Raw genomic sequence first — 21,351 nt, forward strand, 5'->3', positions numbered from 1 at the left:
CATCCAGCAGAGTGTCTCCTCTGCCAAACTTCTGCATACTTTGGTAGACATTACAAACAAAGGTTCACAGAGCAGTCATTATTTACTGTAGGTGATTTCTATCTCGGTGGGGGAAACATCCTTCAGACTGTTGGAGCTCTCTGAAGATAAATGTTGGCCAATAACCTCCTCATTACTTTAAAACCATGTGTATTTAGGTGTTTAGAAAACATTTTTCTAACCCCATAGGATGTAAGTATTCCAGTCTTAGCTCAGTTCTTAGATATTCTCCTCTCCCAAACCACAGAGAGCAGATCCTCCATCCTCCATCCACATTCCTCTGACATGCAAGCTGCAGCTGGTGGCTTCTCTAATGAAATTTTCAGAGCAGTCAGAAACCAGCCGAGCTGGTTACGAGGAGGCATCCAACACCAGAATGTCATCCCGGCTTATGAATGGGTCCGACACCCCCGGGGCAGGCCTGGAGCCCGGGTCAGGGTCTGGCACATCAGAGGAAAGTTAGCCAGGCAGAGTCAGAGGGCCACGGCGAGCACTGAGCGCCGGCCCCTGCAGCCGCGCAAGCGTGAGCGCATCGCACACTGGGGAGGCTTTCCTCCGGCAAAACAAGTTCACGTTTAGGTTTGTTGATTTTGCAAAAGCTGGCAGTCACGAGGGTGTGTGATTCTGTTAGAAGTGCAGGTACACATCCCAAAGCTGGTGGGCTGAAATAAATATTTCTTTACCTGCTGTTTTCCATTTTGCACAAGCCGTTTCCTCACGTGTGGTTTTCCTACACAGACTGGAGCTCTTTGTTGAATAGTATTTAACACACTCAGCAGGTAAATGCTCTTCACTTGATATTCTCGGGGAGAAAATGAAAGTGTGCAGTCATCACTTTCAACACAAGCAGCATTTCTGACAAATATTTGCCGGCTGGCAGCTGCACATCCAGGCTGTTTTTTTTTGAAGAAATAAACAAGAAAATTAATTTTGATAAATAAAGCAGACACTTCATGTTGATGGATGGAGCTTATCGTTCAGCATCTGAAGTCGTCTGACATTTCCATATGCTAAGAAGTATAGTCTACCCGGATCTGAGGAGGAAGAAAAATGAGAGAGATAACAGAGAAACAAACAGGCTGGTGTTTTCCACAGACTCTTTTGTCTTTAGATTGTTTGAGGTGTAATGTTTTCAGGTACAGATGTGTCCATGACCGACACAGATTCCCTCGGACACCACAGTTAAGACTTTCCAACTCAGTGTCTCTGAAAGTGCTTGTCAGGGAAAAACTGCAGTATTCAGAAATGAACTGTGTTTAAACAGCATGTAGAATTAAGCAGATTATAGATGTATACATCTCGTGCTTGCATTCACGGAGGCCCTCGCTCTCACTCTCCATCAGAATCCTCTAACCCTCCTTTTTCCATGCTCTGCTCTACTATAATTCAGTCTTTATCTGTCTGCACTGATTACTTCTTTTACTGAGACAATGACACAGGCTCGCTCTAAATGGGCAGTTGTGAGGAGAGATGTGCCTTCGCCGAGGAAATTAGCCTGTGTTTGTGATTTAATTTCAGATTTTCTGTCTTAATTACTTGCGTGTGTGAGTCACTGGGTGTGTGCTTGTAGATGTGTGGCCCTGCTCCTGTGCACATATGATCTATATGGGAAAAGAACATTATGGAGAGTGACTATAGTGATGACCCTGTGTGTGAAGGTACATATCTAAGACAGCTTGACTCAGATCTGTCTCCTGGAGACACGCTGGGAGCTTTTGTGCTTCTGGAAAAATGTGTTATTCTCAAAATGATGCATCAGTGAAATGTGAAGCTGGATGGAAGTTATAGAACAAAGGACGTGACTGAATGGAGGAGAAGATGAGCGGAGGATTATGACGGCACGGAGATTCAGTGCAGGGTTGGACTTATTCACTTCAGGACCTGCGGGCAAGTGCGAGTATGAGGTCACCTGAAGTTGTCTGTTTTTCCTCCACTTCTACTTTGGCTTAACCACAGATGAGAATATTGATTTGGACGATGAGTCAGATTACGTTCAATGACAATACTTTATGAATCTAAAGAACGGCTTATCTCCTCCTAAAAATCTTGTTTTTGCAGACCTCAGCTTCTCGTCAGCACGCAGTGACATCACAGCACTGTGGTGATGTCATATAAGCTTTGGTTAACGTAAGGTTTGGGTCAGGCAGTGGTCACAGATGATTAAAACACAAACATTAACTCCAGTCTGCAGCACGAATGTGAAACGCCAAGGGCCCTTTATTTCCTGCTCTCCCATCATTACTGATGGATGTAATCATGAGGGGGACTCGTCCACCTAGAGACAGAAGCATGCAGTATTATCAATTTAAAATATTTAAAATATGTTTTTAATAAGTTTTTGGTCATTTGTATTTTGCTGGACAGAAAAAATAATGTAAGAAATAAAAAGTAGCTCATCCACAGCCTTTGGCTAAATACATGTAAACCACATGACGTCTTCTCTGATCCTCACTGTGAACTACCGTGTTTCATCTGTGTTCCTCCTGATCAGACGCTAAAGGGAGCGTACTGAATGGCACTAAGACACAACAGAAGAAGAGTCTCCCACCTGAACGATGTCCTGATTTCCACCTCAAATATGGGACAAGTTAAAGTTAAGGTCACACCAATACTGAGGCTTCTAAATGCCTAAAATGTGATAATATCAGTTTGTCAGAAATACATTGTTGTATTTTCAAATTGTAATTTCTTGTATTAATTAAATATAATTTCTCCGATGTGTGTTTTCTACTTTATGTTGATACATTTGATGAGAAAGGTGTGTTTACACTGGCAGGTTTTTAATCTTGATGCTATTTTTTAAGCATTATTTGTCATTTATTTTGAAATTGTAGCCTCTGGAATCATATAAAATGGTGGAACACACACACACACACACACACACACACACACACACACACTGTGTCTCTCTGCGTCATTCACAGCATCTACACTAATTATTTACAGAGGTGTGTGATGGACACGGTGCTGAACAGAAGGGTGTCCTTCCGCCATCTGCTCAAGGGCTCAACACGACACACACACACACACACACACACACACACGTAAACATATACACTCCTCCACATTGAGGGCTGGGTCAGTGAATCTCTCAGGAGGTCACAGCAGCGGTGGATCTCTTGGTGTTTTACACCAAACATCACCAGGCTGAAGTCATTCTGTTGCCACACAAAGCAATAATAAAAAATAGCCTAATCTGAGCGCCTCCTGTGTGGATTAATGTTAAACCTGATGTAAACTCCTTCATTCAAGTTTCCCCCAAACAATCTTCCGCCGTCAGCTTAAGAACAAAACACACACACACACATAACAGGAAACACGCAGATACCTGTAGGTACATCACACACCTCCACAATCTCTGTTCAGAGAGAGAGATGACAAAGCAGCAGCGATGCGAGCGAGCCTAGAGCTCAACATCAATATCTCCTATTGATTTCCCTTTTGTCCTGACACAGAAAGACGAACAATTTCACAACAATAGACCGTCCTGTTCACTCCTCCGTTCACTCCCCTGCTCTTATCGCTCTTCATCTTCCTCTACTGGCTGTTATTGCTGAGGCTGGAAGTAACGACATAATAGCCGTAGTTTTTCTTTGTGAGCTGCAGATCGGGGTCAGTGGCAGTCAGAGGTGGTGGGTGGGGTGGGGGGGTTTCCATTTCCTCTGGGTAATTTCATCTTCCTGGGTCACAGCCCTGCGGAGCCGGGGGTCATTCAGGGTCAAGGACGAACGTCCAAGCGAAGAGAGCCAAAGAGGCGACGGGGTGTGGAGTGAATCCTCCTGCCCTGTCGATCCCTCTGCAGTAAAGACTGAGCGACATCATGACCCCTGGATATAAATTAATGAGGGAAGTCTCCACTGCAACCTCAAGCATGTGCATGTGGTCGTTCCTCAAGAACCCATTTAGCATCTTGCATGAACTGTGTGGTTTTCTAAAAGGCCACAACTATTAAATATACATTTGCACTTTAGCCGTGCATTCCTCTGGCTTTTACTTGGCAAATGAGGTCAGGTCCAGTGTTTTGACAACACTGGCTTTGCACTGATATCCTTATCCTTTATTTACTCCTACCAACGCTTCACACAAAGAGAAGAAACTGGCTCAGCTGGCCTACAAGTATTCAGTCGAAAGACACGAGATGAGGAGGCGGATGGTCTTGGCTCGGGGGTTTGACGAGTGTTTAGTCGCCGCTGGTGGGTGTTTGATTGGTATTCTAATAGCAAAGATGCTGATCGCCGACCAGGCCACCCCTGGAGAGATGAGAGATGTGAGAATAAAATCAAATTAGCTGAAAAACAAAGAGGCATCCGCTGAAAAGCAGCCACATCTCTGGCGACTGGCAAGCAGACAAAGCCACTCCCACCGGCTCTCCTGAGAGGAAGAGCCGGGCCTCCACTCCCCATGTGGTCGCAGCACTCACAGGCCAGAAGCAAGGACTTCAAAGCAGCCACACACAAACGCCACACACAGGGTCTGTCTGAGACGTCTCCGGTCATGTGACTCGAGGCCAGGTGCACTCAGACCGGGTCCTTGGCAAAGCAACATGGTCGCTGCCCCTGTCAGTTTTGATCGGCGGCCAATCAGAGGTTCTCCTTCCTTTGAGGTGGCCATTTTGGGGGCTCAGACCACCTCCCAGATTGGCTGAGCACCTGCTGCTCTCCAATATGCCCACCCGCTCCCCGCGGCGTCACAACAGGCCTCTCATTCACACTCCGTCAAGCCCCCCTCCTTCTCCGTCTCCCCCTGCCAGGTGGGACCAAACACATGCCCGCTGTCTCATAAACACCGAGACGCGCCAGCGTTGCCCGGTTAGCTGCGAGGAGTCCTGAGAGACATCCAACTATCACACAGACTTGTGGCAGAGGCAAACAGTTCAGGCAGGAACCAGACAGGCAATAAACAGAACAAATCACACAAGAGTTTAAAACAAACAGAGACGAGCAGCACACACACACACATTCTAAATTAATCAGACAATAGTAAGAACGAGGACGCTAAAGCGAAGAAAGAGAGAAAAACGGAGAGCAGTCGTCTTCAAAGCCTAATAAGAGATTTTCAGCATGAATAAACACAATATAGCAAATCTCCACACTGTATTTACGGGAGCCAGGAAGGAAAGGGGGCCAAATAAGAAACTGCCTTTCGCTTCTGTTTGTTCATTTCCTGCAAAGAAGCAATGATGACCAATATGGCTGACCATCAAACCACAGCGCCTTCCTGCAAATAGCCCGGTAATGTAGGCAGGAGCGGCATTAGGAGCTGCAGCCCGGCTGATAGAACCACACCGGCTCCCCGATGATGACAGACACACGGGGGAAATCAAGCCGATCACTCACTCTCCCCTCACACATCCACATGCTGCTCTCTCCCTTTACCTCTAAATAACCACACTCCTACTCTTTTCTTTTCTCTCTGCCTGTATCACACTCTGAGCCTCCTCCGCTGTTGATCTATTAACCCGTCCCTCTCAGCAGAGGAACCGGGGCAATCTCAGTCTGGCAAAACCAATTCAGCAGACAGTGTAATGCTCCCCACTTCAGCTAAGCTCCAATTGGAGCTCTTGAACTGGAAATTACATTTTCACAGCTTGCTAACACTGAATTAATGCCAATTATAATGGGTGTTTGAGATGAAGATGCAGTGAAAACAGCAGCTTTATTTTGAGCCAAAGGAGCGTATTTGTCTGAGCCAAATGTTAATATCATTTGGTTCCAGTTTTCGACAGCTGCAATTTGTATTCACAGTAATGGACAACACTCGCAGCATTGATTCCTCCATCTTCTCTTCACCATCTCCCTCTGTCTTCTCGTCCTGGTGAAGTGCTGTTAGACTAATGGACAGTAGGGCAACAGCAACAAATGAAGGAGTTAAAACAGTGAGGAAAGCAGAAGAAGAGGAGACAAAGCACCCTTGTATCTAGAAGAGAGAATAGATAGAGAGAAAACCAGGGAAGTTAATAGTGGTGAAGTGCTCTGCTGGAAGAAAGTTGCCTCAAATCCATATAATAGCTGTGGCTGCTCATCTGCCACCAGGAGATGGGAATCTAAACAGTTCTTTTGAAAGAGTTGACAGACTTGCAAAGTTTTTGAAATCGCCCCATGGTGACTGTTTAGAGACATGAATACACTGCGTCTCACACACACACACACACACACAAAGCATTTTAAAGATAATATACCAGCATCAAATGTAATACTTTGAACTCAGTCTCAGTGTTTCTACCTGACAATGTTTGGAACTGCTCAAAAATCGTGGAGACGGTATAAACATCCGCCCGCTATGGAGCCATAACGTGTCAGTCATCACAAGCACCATTTGTTCCCTGCTGCAACGGAGAGGAAAAACAACATTCAAGGAAGTTTTCTCGAAGAAATTAACTAAAACAGTCCACAGCAGCCCAGATGATCAAAATATTACAATCCAACGTTCTGTGTTTGAAAACTGCAGCCAATATGTGAAAGAAACTGAATGTAATATAGATTTTTTAATTTTGGCACATGTGTAAGCTAAAGTGCACCTTAAAATGAAATTACAAACTGGAATTTGGAATTTGAATTCTGTCCTGATTAAAGCTAATTTGCAGTGAAAATGAAATGTAAGTGGCCTCTTTCTTTGGTATTTACACAATGGCAGGATTCTCCTAGGGCCCTTTTGTGAAATCAGTCAGCCATCTGTGATCATTTCCAACTGGCACCAATCAGACAGCATCGTTCCACTGATCTGGTTTCATTTCAGCGTTGAATTGTCTGCCAGCAGGCATGAATTTGGGGTTTTCTCTATGCAAATTTCAAGCTCACTTAAAAATTGAGCAGCAGTTATAATGGTATAACAGTAAAATGGTTTAAACCAAATATGTAAAATTGATTTTAATTCTCAGGTTTACAAAAACAATGTCAATATTTTGCTAAATCAGATTTGCAACCCATTAAATTTTGATTGAATTTGATTTCATGATTTAAATCTCACTGTTATCGGTCCGTCTCGGTACAAACGTCGGTTATGTTGCACCGTGATTTCAAAAGCCATTCATGTTCAAGGCGCTTTTCTTGTGGTGTGATGTGTAGCTGAAATTAAAGCTGATAAATATCACACGCCGTGCAGTCGGAGTATCACAAGTGTAGCGTAATTCCCAATGATGATCACACTGTCACTGACACCATCTGGAGCTTCGGCGTTCAGCTCTCAGATTCAGCGCTCGCTCTCGTTCCTCTCCCTGCCAGCATCTCTCGCTGTGTCCACGGCCCTCACCTGCACTGGCTGCGTGTGCTTTTGATGAATCATTTATCAAGCAAGTCAAGCGGGTCATGCATCATAGCCTTCTCTGATGATGGAGATGCTGCATATTTCACCTGCAAAATATCCAGCCAGCCTGTGATGGGATGGCGGTGGAGCAGAGACGGAGTTGCTAGGCAGCTCTAAGGTCGCTGTTAATGACATTGTTTGTAAAAAACAAAACAAAAGAAAACAATCTGTGAATGGTGCCTTTAATTGTCACGCCCCAAAGATAGCAGATTTACAAAAAACGTTGTTTTATTAAACACATTAGCAGAGAATTAGAGAATGCTGGAGAGAATCAGGCCTTGTTGTGTGATGGCTCATCTCTGGAGGCCGTGCTGCGGATGTACACAGCTCGTTAAAATGAGCAGCGATAATGGGAACAAGCTTGATTATCTAGCTAATGACATGTTGTCTCATAAAATAAACAGGGAACTGTAGCACAGGGATTAACTGGTGTTCAGCACCGTGGAGCCTAAAATACTTCAGGTCACAAGTGTTGCACTGCAGGCAGATGACCGGCGCTGGCTTGCTGTGTAAACAGGGTCAGTCGGGGTTGGGTTAAAGGTTCAGTTCATGACGCAATGAGTAAAAAAATGGATTTTCTCATAAGTGGATTTCAGCCATGCAGATAGTGTGTGAGAGTTCTGCGTCTAATCCAGTGTAGTGGAGGTGCTAACGGGCTGCACACAAAGATGGCCGACATGTTCAAGTCTGTCGTGTACCACCTTTATTTACAGTCTAAGGGCCGCAGTGTGAGCTGAATGTTAAGGAAGACATGTTAACCATTATACCTGCTGGCTGGTGTCTGGCAGGTATAGTGGTTACCTTGGTAACCATCTTAGTGTAACGGTATGCTAACATTTGCTAATTAGCACTAAACACAAAGTGAGGCTGAGGTCGATCTCTCAGGTGACCTACTGTATTTGGTTATAAACCAAAATACTGGACGAACTGTTTTGATCTGAAGATGAAGAGTTGGGATCACCGAGATATTTCACTGTTAAAGCCGCTGTACAAATCACTTTCTGTGCCAAATTTCATGGCAATCGGTGCAATAGTTGCACTGCAAGTGAATCTTTCCAGAAACAATGTCATAGTTACTTACTAGAATAATCCTTGTTTCACAGAAAAAGTATTTTGTGAAAATTGCTGAGTCAGACTGTGTTTCTCTTTGTGTTTGGCTGAAGGGGAGAATCACAGGTTTGTATCTCACACAACATTCTGCTAATCGCTAAGTTTTGCTCTCCTGCACATGGCTCAGTAACATGTTTCTGCAGCAGGTTCCTGTTGGAGGAAGCACAATGCTCGTCTATTGACTGAGAGGCTGCAGTGGGCCAGTGGCTGTCTGCCCGGGAGCAGAGGGATGTTTTTGTGTGTGTGTTTTTGTGTGTGCGCGCCCATTTGCTCTCTCCCTCACACAGAACCTCTATTGTGATGTTCCTGGCACTCTGCAGTAACATTTGACTGGGGGCCCCCTCCAGCTCCCCTGCCTGGGTCTCTCTTGGGACACACACACAAAAAAAGACAGGTGAAAAATGGCATCCTGAGTTATTTTTCCTGTAAAGAGTGTGGTCTTCTGGAGGGGGGGGGGAGTGGGCAGATTATTAAAAAACTGCACAGCTTACAAGGCTTCTGCATCCAAGACATTTGTAACTGGTCATTTCCGATGCGATTTTAGATGGCACCTTATCTGAAAGTCTCCAAATGCCTTTTAAATGTCATATTATTCTGCCTGCTTTTGAAGTGTAGCATCAGGAGCGGCAGCATAAGGTCTCCTCATCATCACCACATCAGTGTGCGATGGAGCTGTTGACATTTGGGATGTTTCAGCCGTCTGATTATTTTGTTTAGAGAGCACAGAGCTGCAGGATCAAGTGTCAGCCCAGGTGACTGCCCCTCCCCCCTCCCTCCTTCCTCACCTGTCAGTCTTCCTGCCTCCTGCTGAGTGACAGGTCTGTCAGCTAGTGAGGAGAGGGGAGACTGAGCGAGTCCAGCCACATCTGTTGTTTTACAGGCAGCCTGCGTTCAGCCCCAGGGACCTCATTATAACCCGGCCTGTTGAGAGAATCACTCATGAGACGTTCAGCCACACAATGATGCGTACGAGCAAACAGGACTGTCTGCTTATAGACAACATGCAGGCATATGGTGCTGATGTTCGCTCAGCACAAGCACGAGGGTTTAACCAACCTGCCCACCCACACAAACATACAGAGACAAAGCAGTGCAGCACACGTCGTCCAAAAACAATAAGTGACACCTGTCAGTATTCACTGCCTGTATTCTACTGCACGGCTGGCGATCTGGGATTAAACTTCACCTGCAGGCAGACACTAAAGGTCAGACACAAAGTCAAAAAGGCAGCAGTCACGAGGCGGCGAGGTGCTGCTATCGACTGCCCACTGGCTCAGCGTCACCTCTTGATGAGACAAAGTAGGCTGATTTACGTCACATTACTGGGATGACGGGCACAGTGCTCCATGCAAATCACCGCTGTCTGTTTTTATGTGTGTGTGATTTGTGTGTGAGAGGAAAGAGAATGAGCAAAGAGAGACACTGTGAGCAGAGGGTGGGGGGGGCGGCTGAGGAGGAACATGGATAAGAACAGCGAGCATGCTGGGATAAGTATGTTGATGCAAGCCATCATGTCACTCTGGCTGTCTGTGAAGACAGGTTGCCCATTTACTCCCTACTGTTAATTACTTCCTCCTGCACACACACACACACACACACACACACATGCTCACACATATTGCATGCAGACACACAGTCCTATCAGCAGCTGTGCCCTTCATTCAAATAACTAACTGCCATGTTCTTTTCTACAATATCTCCAGTTTCATGCTTATGTGTTGATTTCTCATCATTTCTCACTGGTACAGATGTTCAGCAGTATGGCAGCATGAACACACCAGCACTGATGTTTGTAGGAGCAGCCTCAGTGAAATCTCTTCAGGATTAGAATATCTCATAATATATTTTCATTTAAAACATCAACCCTGCTTTATCCTACACACACAGTTATTAAATGTCCATAATTATAATTTTCTAGCAACTGTAATCTATTATCAAGTCATTCATTAAGTGTAATTTCTGTCTAACGGCAGCAGCCAGGCGTTCTTGGTTTTTTATTTAATCCTTCACACGGTGTTAATTTTGTTCATTTCATCACTAAATTGTCAGATCTCTGTTCATGTTCTCTGGTCAGAACTCTTGTTTGAGGAAGACGTTGGTCCCTGTTGCTGCTTTTCAGTCGACAGTCTTATATTAGATGTTCAGGTGACTCGTTGCCCTGAACACCAAGACAATGGAGAAGGAGCTCGTCGTGTCCGTCTGTCCGCAGCTTTAATGACACGTCAGACAGAAGCCCAGCTGATAGCTCGTTGTTCGCTGCGTGGCTAAACCTCTGCTAATGTAGCATTATGTTAGCTACCTGTACACAAAGTATGAGGGCAGCAGGACGGTGCTCATGGTGACAAAACATCAGACCAATAGATGCAAATATATAGAGGCCCTTAACGTATAAACCCCAAAACATCACCAATCAAACTCTCTTTATTTATGTAGCACCAAGTCTTTTCACACAGTCTTGTGTAGTCAGTGAACTCCCCTGCACACACTGCCTCCATCCTTATTCACTCCCTCTCAATGTCCCCTAAATAATTGAGCACACTCGCTTTTAGTGAACACCGCCGACCCATGCTCCCATGTGTCTGTTGCAGTGGGACACCACGGACATGCTGGGAAAATATGTCAGTGTTTTTTAGCGTATCAGATTTTCAGTCTGGCTGGTGGGTCAAGATCAGGAGTGGACATTAAAATTCATAAAGGAGCGCTTTAAATCCGAAGGCATGTCAGTGGCTGGGAGATGGGATGAGATGATAAACACACGAGCCGCGGGTCGACATGCAGAGACAACAAGCCCCGGGCCAGAGCGAGGCGCCGTCCTCTCAGTCAGCTCGCCGGGGGCATCCACACACACACACACACCGGTCGACCTGCCTTCAGAGGACGAGGCATTACATCTCATAACATGTCAGGTTTCCTGGGTACTGAGGAAGACGCTGACAGTACCACGCCTGGCTGGGATGGTCTGATAGTTGTGTGGCTGAGCTGCATCCTCCCTCATTAAGCTGCAGAATAACCTGCTTGGCCAAGTGGAGAGGAAAAGAAACTTTGAACAGACTTAAATCCTACTTTAAAAGAATTTTAATCCGGAACCTATCTTAATGGTGTAAAGGCTGAAACTGTCCTTGATCTGATGCATGTCTGCGAGGCAAGCTCAAACACAGTTTCCTATTTATAATATAATCTCCTGCCCGAGGCTACACACCAGCTCAGACAATCCTTTTTAACCAGCGTCTTATCCAGCCTCTTGTCCACCCTGCAACACTCATTTAAACGCTCTCTCCTTCCTCCTCACATGAGAAACTGCTTTTTTTTTTCTTGTGTTGCAGCCAGTTATGGGGACAAATACAGACGCTGTACTGTAGGCGTGCAGAATGCCAATCGTCGGTCAGGACAAATAAATGGATTAAGATGAAACTTTATTGATGCCTGTCTGGAAACATGAGCAGAGAATATACAAGTAGGGACACACACATCCAACAGTTCAAAGTAAATGCGACTGTACTGTTTCTACACAGATTAAAGCTTTAAGAAGATGCAGAAAAGAACACGTCTTAAAGTATTAGTGCTCTGGATATCTGATATAATAAGAGGGGGTGAATATTGTGAAAACCTAATGTGTGAAAGTGTTTTTTCATTCACAACAATCTGCACAAAGAGAAACTCTCTGTATGCATGTATGGGAATTATCTGGATGTATGAAAACGTGTCTTATCACTCACATACAAACTACAGATGAAGATAAAATGCACACGGTTTTATTGTTTGTTAATGAGCTGTTGTGACGGAGACAGATTTACATAACGTGTGACCGTGTGTGCAGCGATGTGCGGTATTATCATCTCAGTTAATCAGCTGTGCAACAAGGAGAAAACGCAGCAGCATGCATGTACATCCAGAAGTATAGTGTGCGTATACTTCTGTATGTACATGCATGCTGCGGAGATTCAGTCAAGAGCGTACAGCTGTGATGGATAATACTCTCCTTCTTAGGGTGCTTCTGCAGGGACACTGATACTGGATGATGACTGTGAAACGCCTGATCAGTTAGATTCATATTTACCCAACAAGGGAACATGCCATCCACTGCACTAAATAAGCCTTTTGACTGGAAATTTCTGCTTCATTCAAAATAAATCCCTCACCTTTCTCTTTCACGGGCGTCTTTTAAAAGTTTTAATGGCCCCTGAATCGATCCCTCCTGTATTTTTGCAACAAATTGAACAGAGGAGAAGGATAAAATAAGTTGAGAAATAAGCCTGGCACTTTGGTGCACCATGAGGCAGCACCGTGGAGAAATTACCTTTATTAAGTCTACAACGACCCCATTGATTTTCTGTTGTGTGTCTGCCATAATAATGAAGATGGCAGATGTCAGCGCGGCCGCGGTGTAATCAGTGAATGCTCTGACAGCCTTTCTCCAAGTGATGAAGAGGAGAAAGGCCAAGCTATGACATGCAGCGGCCTGGCAGGCTTACAAGATTACCACCGATTTGACCACCGAGGAAAACAAATCAGTTTTTAATGTGGAGAACAGAACAAGGTGTCATCGGTCTGTGCTCATATAACAAATACACAGCGCCTGGCTTTAGTGTCGTCAGAGTTTTTAAGCTCAACAAGAACTTTTCTTTATGATGAAAAACGATCAGTTTGTGTATTTGTCAGCTGATTATAACTGAAACTCTACAGGCCGACATCAGTAACCTGTTATTTCCTTTAGAATCAGAAATTATGTTTTAAGAAATGTAAAAATGGACAAAAGGATAATTCTGAGTTTTTCAGCTGGGCTTTCACAACAGTGACCAGTGGATTTAAATTCAGCCTAACCCTAACCCTAATCCTAACCCTAACCCTAACCCTAACCCTAATCCTAACCCTAACCCTGTTTACATGGAACAGCTTCATTTGATGCTTTCTTTGTTCCTCCAAATAAGTTTGCTGTTTGAATAAAACCTGCTCGATCATCTGAATGCTTCTGTTTGGCAAATGTCCCTGATTCAGTGTCATAACTAAAAAACTAAGAGACATTCACAGCTTGTACAAAACCAGAAATACCTTTGAAAGGATGTAATAAAGGGGGGGGTGACTTCATGGTTAAGACTGATTCGTCTAATTTAAAGATCCCTGGTTCAATTTCCGGCTGGGAACTGTTGTCTCTGCTGTTATTTCCTTCTCTCTCTCTTCCTATCCATCTCCCCCCCTTCCCCCCATGATAGCCTGTGTTAATTATGTCCTTTCAGAGCCGCAGTCTGCCAGAGATGTGCTACAGGTGTCTTCCTGTTCCTTAAACATTTTAGGGGGAGTAAAGACCGAAGGAACGCAGTCTGTCACACTTAGAACAGGACAATGATCATCGCTCTGCCTGCCGACGGCACAGCAGCACAGTTATTCATCCAGTTCTACCGATGGTGAAGTCATGGAAAGTCCTGAGGCTTATGAGTGCCGTAACAGGTCGGGGGCAGTGTGTTAAAGGAGGGGGGGGGAACAGAGCCTCATCTATCTAAAAGCAGACAGAGGCGTCAACAACAAGGTAATTTACCACAATAGATAAAGATGAAACAAGCTTAAACAGAATAAGACGGCTATAGAATTACAAGAATCAAAGTTACAGTGCAGCACAAGACATGAATAAAGGGTTTGATTTGATAAAGGCAGCTGCAAACAGAAAAGTGTTTGGCCTTGATTTAAAAGAAAGAGGCCTGCCAAGTCCCCGCATCACTCCGCTAACGCTAAGCTAACTTAGTTTGTTGGTGCTATCTGAGGCCACTTCAGGTTTCCCTCCCATCCCTCATCACATTAGCCCTGTCATGGTTGTGTACGTGTTTCCTGTGCTGTTTGTCCTTTCTGCTCTCCTCTTTATAGCCTCGCCCCGGTCTGATTAGCCCTGATTCCCTAAATGAGGTGCACCTGGTCCAGGGAGGAGAGTGGATAAAGGCTCCAGGCTCCGTTTGCAAAGTTTCATGGGGCAGAAATAATGTGAATAATTCCTGTCTGTAACTTTTACTGTTCAACGGGGTAGAAAGGCCAGAAAAGATTCTTAAAAAGTGATGTAGTGGGAAGAGCAGCCAACTTTTCACACACACACACACACACACACACACACACACACACACACACACACACACACACACACACACACACACACACACACACACACACACACACACACACACACACACGGGCAGGTGGGTGTAAGGCAGACTCTGATACAAGCCCACACAATCCCAAATTGTGGACTCTGATTTGATTCCTCACACATTCATATCAGAGGCCATTTCTATGTAAATTCACAGCTCTTCTGCATCCTTTGACATTGTCATTCACCGCTCCGGCAACAGTAGCCACAGGACAAATTTTAAAGCAGCCGAGGAGACTTTGATCCTGCTGAATACAAATGATGACATGGCTCAACAAAGAGGCCTTTCACACGTCCTCCTCTGTCATGCCAGGCCGCTGCCTTGAAGGCATGGGGTGTTCAGATTAGCTCCACTTGAACCTGCTAAACCGCCGAGAGACGCTGGATCAGCGCTGTTTTAGTTACTCGCCTGCAGTGAAATCAGCCAATAAATCAGTCAGTGGATCGACACGAACGTAACAATGGAACAATCATTTAACTTAAGTGTCAGGCGGAGGCGTCAGACATTAGCTTGTTTCCTGTGAGGATTTGCTGCTCTGCTCCATTTAAAGTCATTGTGAAATGAATATGTTTTGCTTATTTTGCTGTTGATGGCATTTGAGGTAATTTGAAGAAAACTTTCTGGGTAATTGCAAAGTTGTTTTTTCCTCCATTTTTCACTATTTTCAGACTTAAAATGAAATATTGACTGATTAATCAGTAACAGACAGATTATGCCATGATGGGAATAATGAAAATAATCATCAGTTGCAGCCGTATGTGCTGACAACTCTTTTCAGTAACGGATGGAGGAGAGCTGACACTTAAAGAAAAGTTCTGGTAGATCATTCTTAAATTTAATAGACAGTGCACTCTCTTTCTTTGTCTCAAAATTCCTTGGAGAAAAGGGATGAGAGGAAGACGGGCAGACATATAGAGGCCTGCTGGACTTGAAGGTTCAGAGAGGGGTGATATATATTCACAGAGATGTTGGCTTCGTGTGACTTATTTCTGCTCTAAAGCCTTTTTATGTGGTAAGAAATCTTCATGTCTTCTACCTTGATGTGCAGAGTGCCGGCTCTCTGGGAGATGATGGACATTCAGTCTGTGAACTAAAGGCAGCCCTCTCTCTTCCGTCTCAGCTTCTCGCTTTCACTATTCGCCTCTGCAGCTCTCTGGTCTCTGCAAGAGAGAAGCAACATCGCCTTGCATTGTCACCTTCCCTTCCTGGATCCAGCTGGGCCGCAGGATGTTTGGGGGTTTGCACTCTGGGGTTGTTCTGTCGTTGAGCATCCAGAAATCCAGATTAGTTTCCTTAGATTTGTTACGTGTTGTATATAGACCCACTTCTTATCTTGGCAAGCTTTTCATGGCATTTTTTCCAGATAATAGCAACACTTCTGGGCAGCTTTTCACATGACTACACCTATTCAGGTGTGGAGTGGCTGGAATGGGACGCTAACTTCGTATGTTAAACCTGCAATATGCCACCTCGGGGCAGCAAAAGCGAGCTGTGAGCCCGACACCGTCAAACGATCTAATTGGAGCAGCATTTGCATTCACGTGTAGTCATTTTTCCGTCACGTGATGAATGTTATTCCAATATTCACACTCCCTTCAGTTCTGTTTTTAGGTTCAACGTCTCCTGAGGGAAATATCTAGCTCTTAATCAGCTAATTTTGCTTCACCAGCTCATCTCCGACTTCTTCTGTCTGCTATTCGGTGCTGTGCAGGTAGAATATAGTCAGCTGGAGAGCAGTGAACCAAAACAGTGAAGTTGTGGGCTGGAAGACCAAAGCAATTAGCTGAAAGTTACTAAAAAGCTCCACAGACCTCGTTAGGTGATAATTCTCTGTGGGTTCATCACTACAGGCTCCACTTTCACATAGAAGTGGGCATCTATATTGTAAATACAGAAATATTGATTAGTGCAGCTTTAAACTAATAAACTCTGCTTATTAGAAAAACCAATCATCTCTGTCAGTTTCCAATAGCTTTATAACTGAGCTTACCTCAATCTATCACCGCTGATCAACAGAGTTTGTTAGCTGATTCAGTCATATGCTGCCCACTAAAATGAAACATCCTGTGGAGCTCAGTGAAGACACGGTCCAGCTCATGAAAGGACGTCACCTCAATCTGCTGTCAGATCATAACTTGATGACTTGTACCTCTGCAAATAAGTCTAATCACTACCAGCACCACCAGTATATTTCTCCACCTCTCCACCCACTCACTCTCCTCTCCACTCCATGGCCCGGCCTGCCCCCCGCTCTCAGACAGAGAAACTCATTATAGCTAAGGATTAGATCGATCGGTATGAGGGGGGAGATGCCCAGTGGAGAGGCAGCATGCCTGGGCCAAGCAATTTATGCCAACAATGGAGCTCATCTCTGCATATCCTGACTGCTTCACAGAGGAAAACACTCAGCAGCAAACCACTGGGTGAAAACACACACACACACACACACACACACACAGAAACCATAGGTGCACATTAATTTTAAGTCAGTTTATTTTAAGAAAATCGACTAAAACTATACCAGCAGGAGTGTGACTGCTCATGCCTTGCTAAAAGGACGCTCAATAACGAGATAACACCTGAAAACGTTCCAGTGAGAGCAGTGTCTTTTATTTAAAGTGGGAGATTTTAAAACACACACACACACACACACACACAAACACACATGCAGTCTGCTGCACAGAGAGGAAAAGCTCCCGGTAATGGAACATTTTCCCCCCCACAACGTTTTATTTTCAAGGCCGAAATTTCCTCCTCTAAGTGGGTTTGCAGAGGCTCCTGCCATCGCCCTGGAAACCAGCAAGTGTAAACACAAGTGGGATTGGGTTGTTGCTCCGCGGCATGTCTTCACAGTAGCCTCATCTCACTCCTCCTGCACCCTCGGCCTATCTTTATTTCCCAGAGGGGTAATACTGGCTTCAGTAGCTGCTTCCCCTGACTCAGGAATCCTCAGCTCCTCCAGGTGTGTGTGTGTGTGTGTGTGTGTGTGTGAGCGGACATGCGTTTTCATGTGTGTGTGCCTAATGTTGTGCGGGTTAATAACGGATTAAGCATCAAAGCAGAAAGCATCAGAGCAGCCGAGCTTTCCATAAATTAACTTCACCTTTTGTCTCTATTTCTTCCTTATTTGTGCCTCCTCATTATTATTTTGGGGTGGAAATTCATGCAAATGAGGAGGCGTTTAATCCCGTCCCTGGTTAGGGTTGATAATAGCACCTTTTATTGTTTAGAGTGAGGAATTATCATCTGGCAGGTGGAGGAGTGGGCACCTCGTGGAGTGATGCTGCCACTGCTGTTTCACTCCAGGTCTTTTTGTGCTTTTACTGCACAAGAGCACTCCTGTTGAAGCCTCTGAATAGATCAGCAAATTACATCTCAGGGGCAGAAAATGGGAATGAAAAAAGCGATATCAACAATCTTCAAATGTTTGATTCAAAATAAGGGTTGGGACACTTTTTTTTTTTTCTGGCTGAACCTCAGCTCCCATATCAATTCATCATCCCTACCAAAGGATTTGTTTTTGAAATTAGTGCAGGCCCTTAATTAGACCCATTAAGGATGCTAATTACATACCTGAATAATGGCCAACAAAGACAAGACAACCAAGTGCAGATCCCAGCCTCCCCAAAGGCAGAGTGGGAACAGAGTGCCCATAATCCCTTTCACCACACGGACGCTGTTCTTGGCCTGAGAAAGAGCAGCATCCTGCAGGCGAAGACATGTTCTCATCTGCACTGAGGAGATAGCTGCACCACGCCCAGCCTCCAGTCCTCCACGGCCCCCCTCCACCACCAACAACCTGCCTCTGCACACACACACACACACACACACACACACACACAGCGCTCAGACTGAAACACAGTGCCACTGCAAACTCACTGGAAAGACGAGGAGGTTGAAGACAGACGGCGGTTAAAATGAGTTTGGACAGTGAAGTGAGAGCAAAGCTTTTTTCTTGCCTCCTCCTGCTCCAGCGTCGGCACTCTGTGTATCTCCGCTGATCCCATCACTTTGAAGTGTGCAGCCTTTGATTTGGACAAAGATTAGGGAATTTGATCCCCACTTTAAAGGAGCTGGCACACAGGAGTTGTTTTCATAGCCATAAAAAAAATCATTCAGACTAAAAATCAATGGCAGATTTCAGATGGGGCCTTCTTAGCTGGAAGTGAAGTGCATCTCTGGGTACGTCAGTGTGTCTGCAAAGTGTTTATCGGGCGACCCACTGGCCAGGGAGATTATTATATTGACTTAGTGCACAGTTCAGAGGGGCTGGGCAACGACGAGCATCGAGCAGCAACAACAGGTGGATGGGAGAGCTGTCATGCTGCATGATGACACACCAGAAGCAATCTCAGCCAAGAGCTCTTACCGCTGCAGATAACGGGGACGGGGACATCATCGTCTCTGTGGTGCCTCGACAGAAAATGAAGCAGGCGCAGTACAAGGATGCTGCAACCACTTAAAAACACAACATTGGAGCTGAAAGAGTCTCAGCGTTCAGATGGACTCTGCAATAATGAAATGCATTTGTCAACCATGTGTGATTTTTTTACCTTGAGACTCCCTGAAAACGTACAACATCACCATATGTTGAACGTCGATACTGAGAAAAACACACAAAGGAGATCTTCTCCATCTCGACACCCCACTGAAGCACTTATCTCAAAAGCAACGATCTCTGAATGCCTTCACATACCGGTAAAACTAAAACTACCTGCATGGCCATAGATACACCTCCAGGAGTATTTGAGTGTCTGTTGTGATCTGGAGGAGCTAAAAATAACCGTCGTACGTGCCAAACAGAGAACTGACTTGTTTGTCTTCTCCCAAAAGAATGAATATTGTGTGTGACTATTTATAGATCTAAAACTATTATTGATATGATACTGAAGATTACTGGCTATAAGATCTGTGTTGTTGCTTCCTGGACCTTAATCTGGACACATTGTTTTGTTAATGTGGAGCTGAATTAAGATGCCCTGTGGATTATGAGCATGAACTATGAGTGACGTGCTGCATAGCTCGTCTCGTACAGGAGATGCTTTTTGACAGAAAGTAGTAAATGCGATTGATTATATAAGCCAGAATCAATCCTGAGTGAAGAGCGAGTCTTTATAAGGCAGCTTCCTTTGAAAAGATCCAATTCCACTGCTGCTGCGTTCAGAGGGAAGAGTGCACGATCCTGTTCCTTTCAAATCTCTCTGTCTTTTTCTGAATTCACCTTTCTCTCTCCTCCTTCTCTCCCTTTGTCTCTCGCTCTCTGTCTCTCTCTCTCTCCTCGGTCGCCAGTCCAACAGCTGCTTCTCCTTTGGCCAGCCTCCAAGTGGATGACTGAGGAGAGTGAATGGGTTTTTAATTTCACTTGTTGATGCTGTTTTCTCTCTGGTTCTCCTCCCTCAGCCTGCTGTGCCCACACTGTGTTTGAGGAGACACCAGAGCAGGATCTGAACATCAAACCTTCACATTAAGAGGACACTGATTAGGCACGAGTTTCATCCTCCTTTCTCCTCTTTTTTTGTAGAGTAATTCATCATTTAATCATCACAGAGAGGAGGTGAGGAGGAGGTTACCTCTGATGCCGCCCATGACCACAGACAGGTGCATTCAGGACGCCTCAGGCAAGATGGCTGCTGCTGTAGCTCCAGCTGCTGTACACGTGCAGAGAGAGAGGCCATGAAATCATCCTCATAATTCGACCCTTTTCACCTCAAACTGACAATTTCACATTACCCACAAGACCTCTCGGCGAGCCATTACTGCATCATCCAAAGAGCAAATAAAGGGAAAAAAGCCAAAAGCATTTAAACTACAGCTGAAAAGAATTCTGATAGACTGAAGTCATTAAAATGAGAAGGCAGTAGAAGAGCTGCAGAGAAACATCCCGGGTGGATAGTCTTAGGTGGATAGGTCTTCTCATCACCAACAGTAATGGAGATGGGCAAAGCTGTAGCCTGCACACACAAACACACACAGCATCAAACTATATATAACACTTAAACTTTCCTCCGGCTGTTGCCACGGAAACATTTCAATTAAATGCGGTTCTCAGCCATCGTGGTACTTCGGAGTGCACCTGAGATTTTCAGGCTTTGTGATAAATATTGAGGACAGCTACGTACGAAAACATTAAGGAGCAAAGCAGCCAACAATGAATCCAACATGACAAAGTATTTAGCCTGCAGGCTGCAGCCACAGCATGCAAATAAGCCCAACGGTGAAGACGTTAAACACAGCTAGAGTGAAACATGTAACGTTTAAAGAGTAAACAAAAGTTGCTTGCAGATAGTTTCCATTCACCAGAGACACATTAAAATGACAGGCGGCAGGGCTGTGAAACTTCTAAACAACTGCAGGAGCACATAACCCCTGGATGCTTTAAACTGAGTGCCTGCGGCACGTGTTTGGATGGGTTGTGACATCCATCCTAAGTAAGATGGATTACAGAGAGCCAGTTTGATTTGAATAACAAGCTATTTACTGGCTCGGGGGTGACGCTGCAGAGGTTCAGGCCTCTGACAGGAGGAGGCCACAGACTCCCAAAACACCAGGTGTTGGGTGTGAAGCATCCACTGGTCTCTGTGTTGGTCTGCCTGTCTGAACGTCACCAAGCTTGGGGATAGCTAGAGGCACTTTATCAGGCTAAACCACACCTCGTTCTTCTACAAGAAGAAGAAATCCTGCAATTGATCCCAACACACAGCTGTAGGTCAGCTGTGAACCTCCTCAGTGATTTGAAGGCTGGTCAGTGAGAGTCCTGACAGGACGGGGA

Source organism: Pempheris klunzingeri, chromosome 17 (assembly GCF_042242105.1).
Source record: "Pempheris klunzingeri isolate RE-2024b chromosome 17, fPemKlu1.hap1, whole genome shotgun sequence".
In the NCBI taxonomy this organism is placed as follows: domain Eukaryota; kingdom Metazoa; phylum Chordata; class Actinopteri; order Acropomatiformes; family Pempheridae; genus Pempheris; species Pempheris klunzingeri.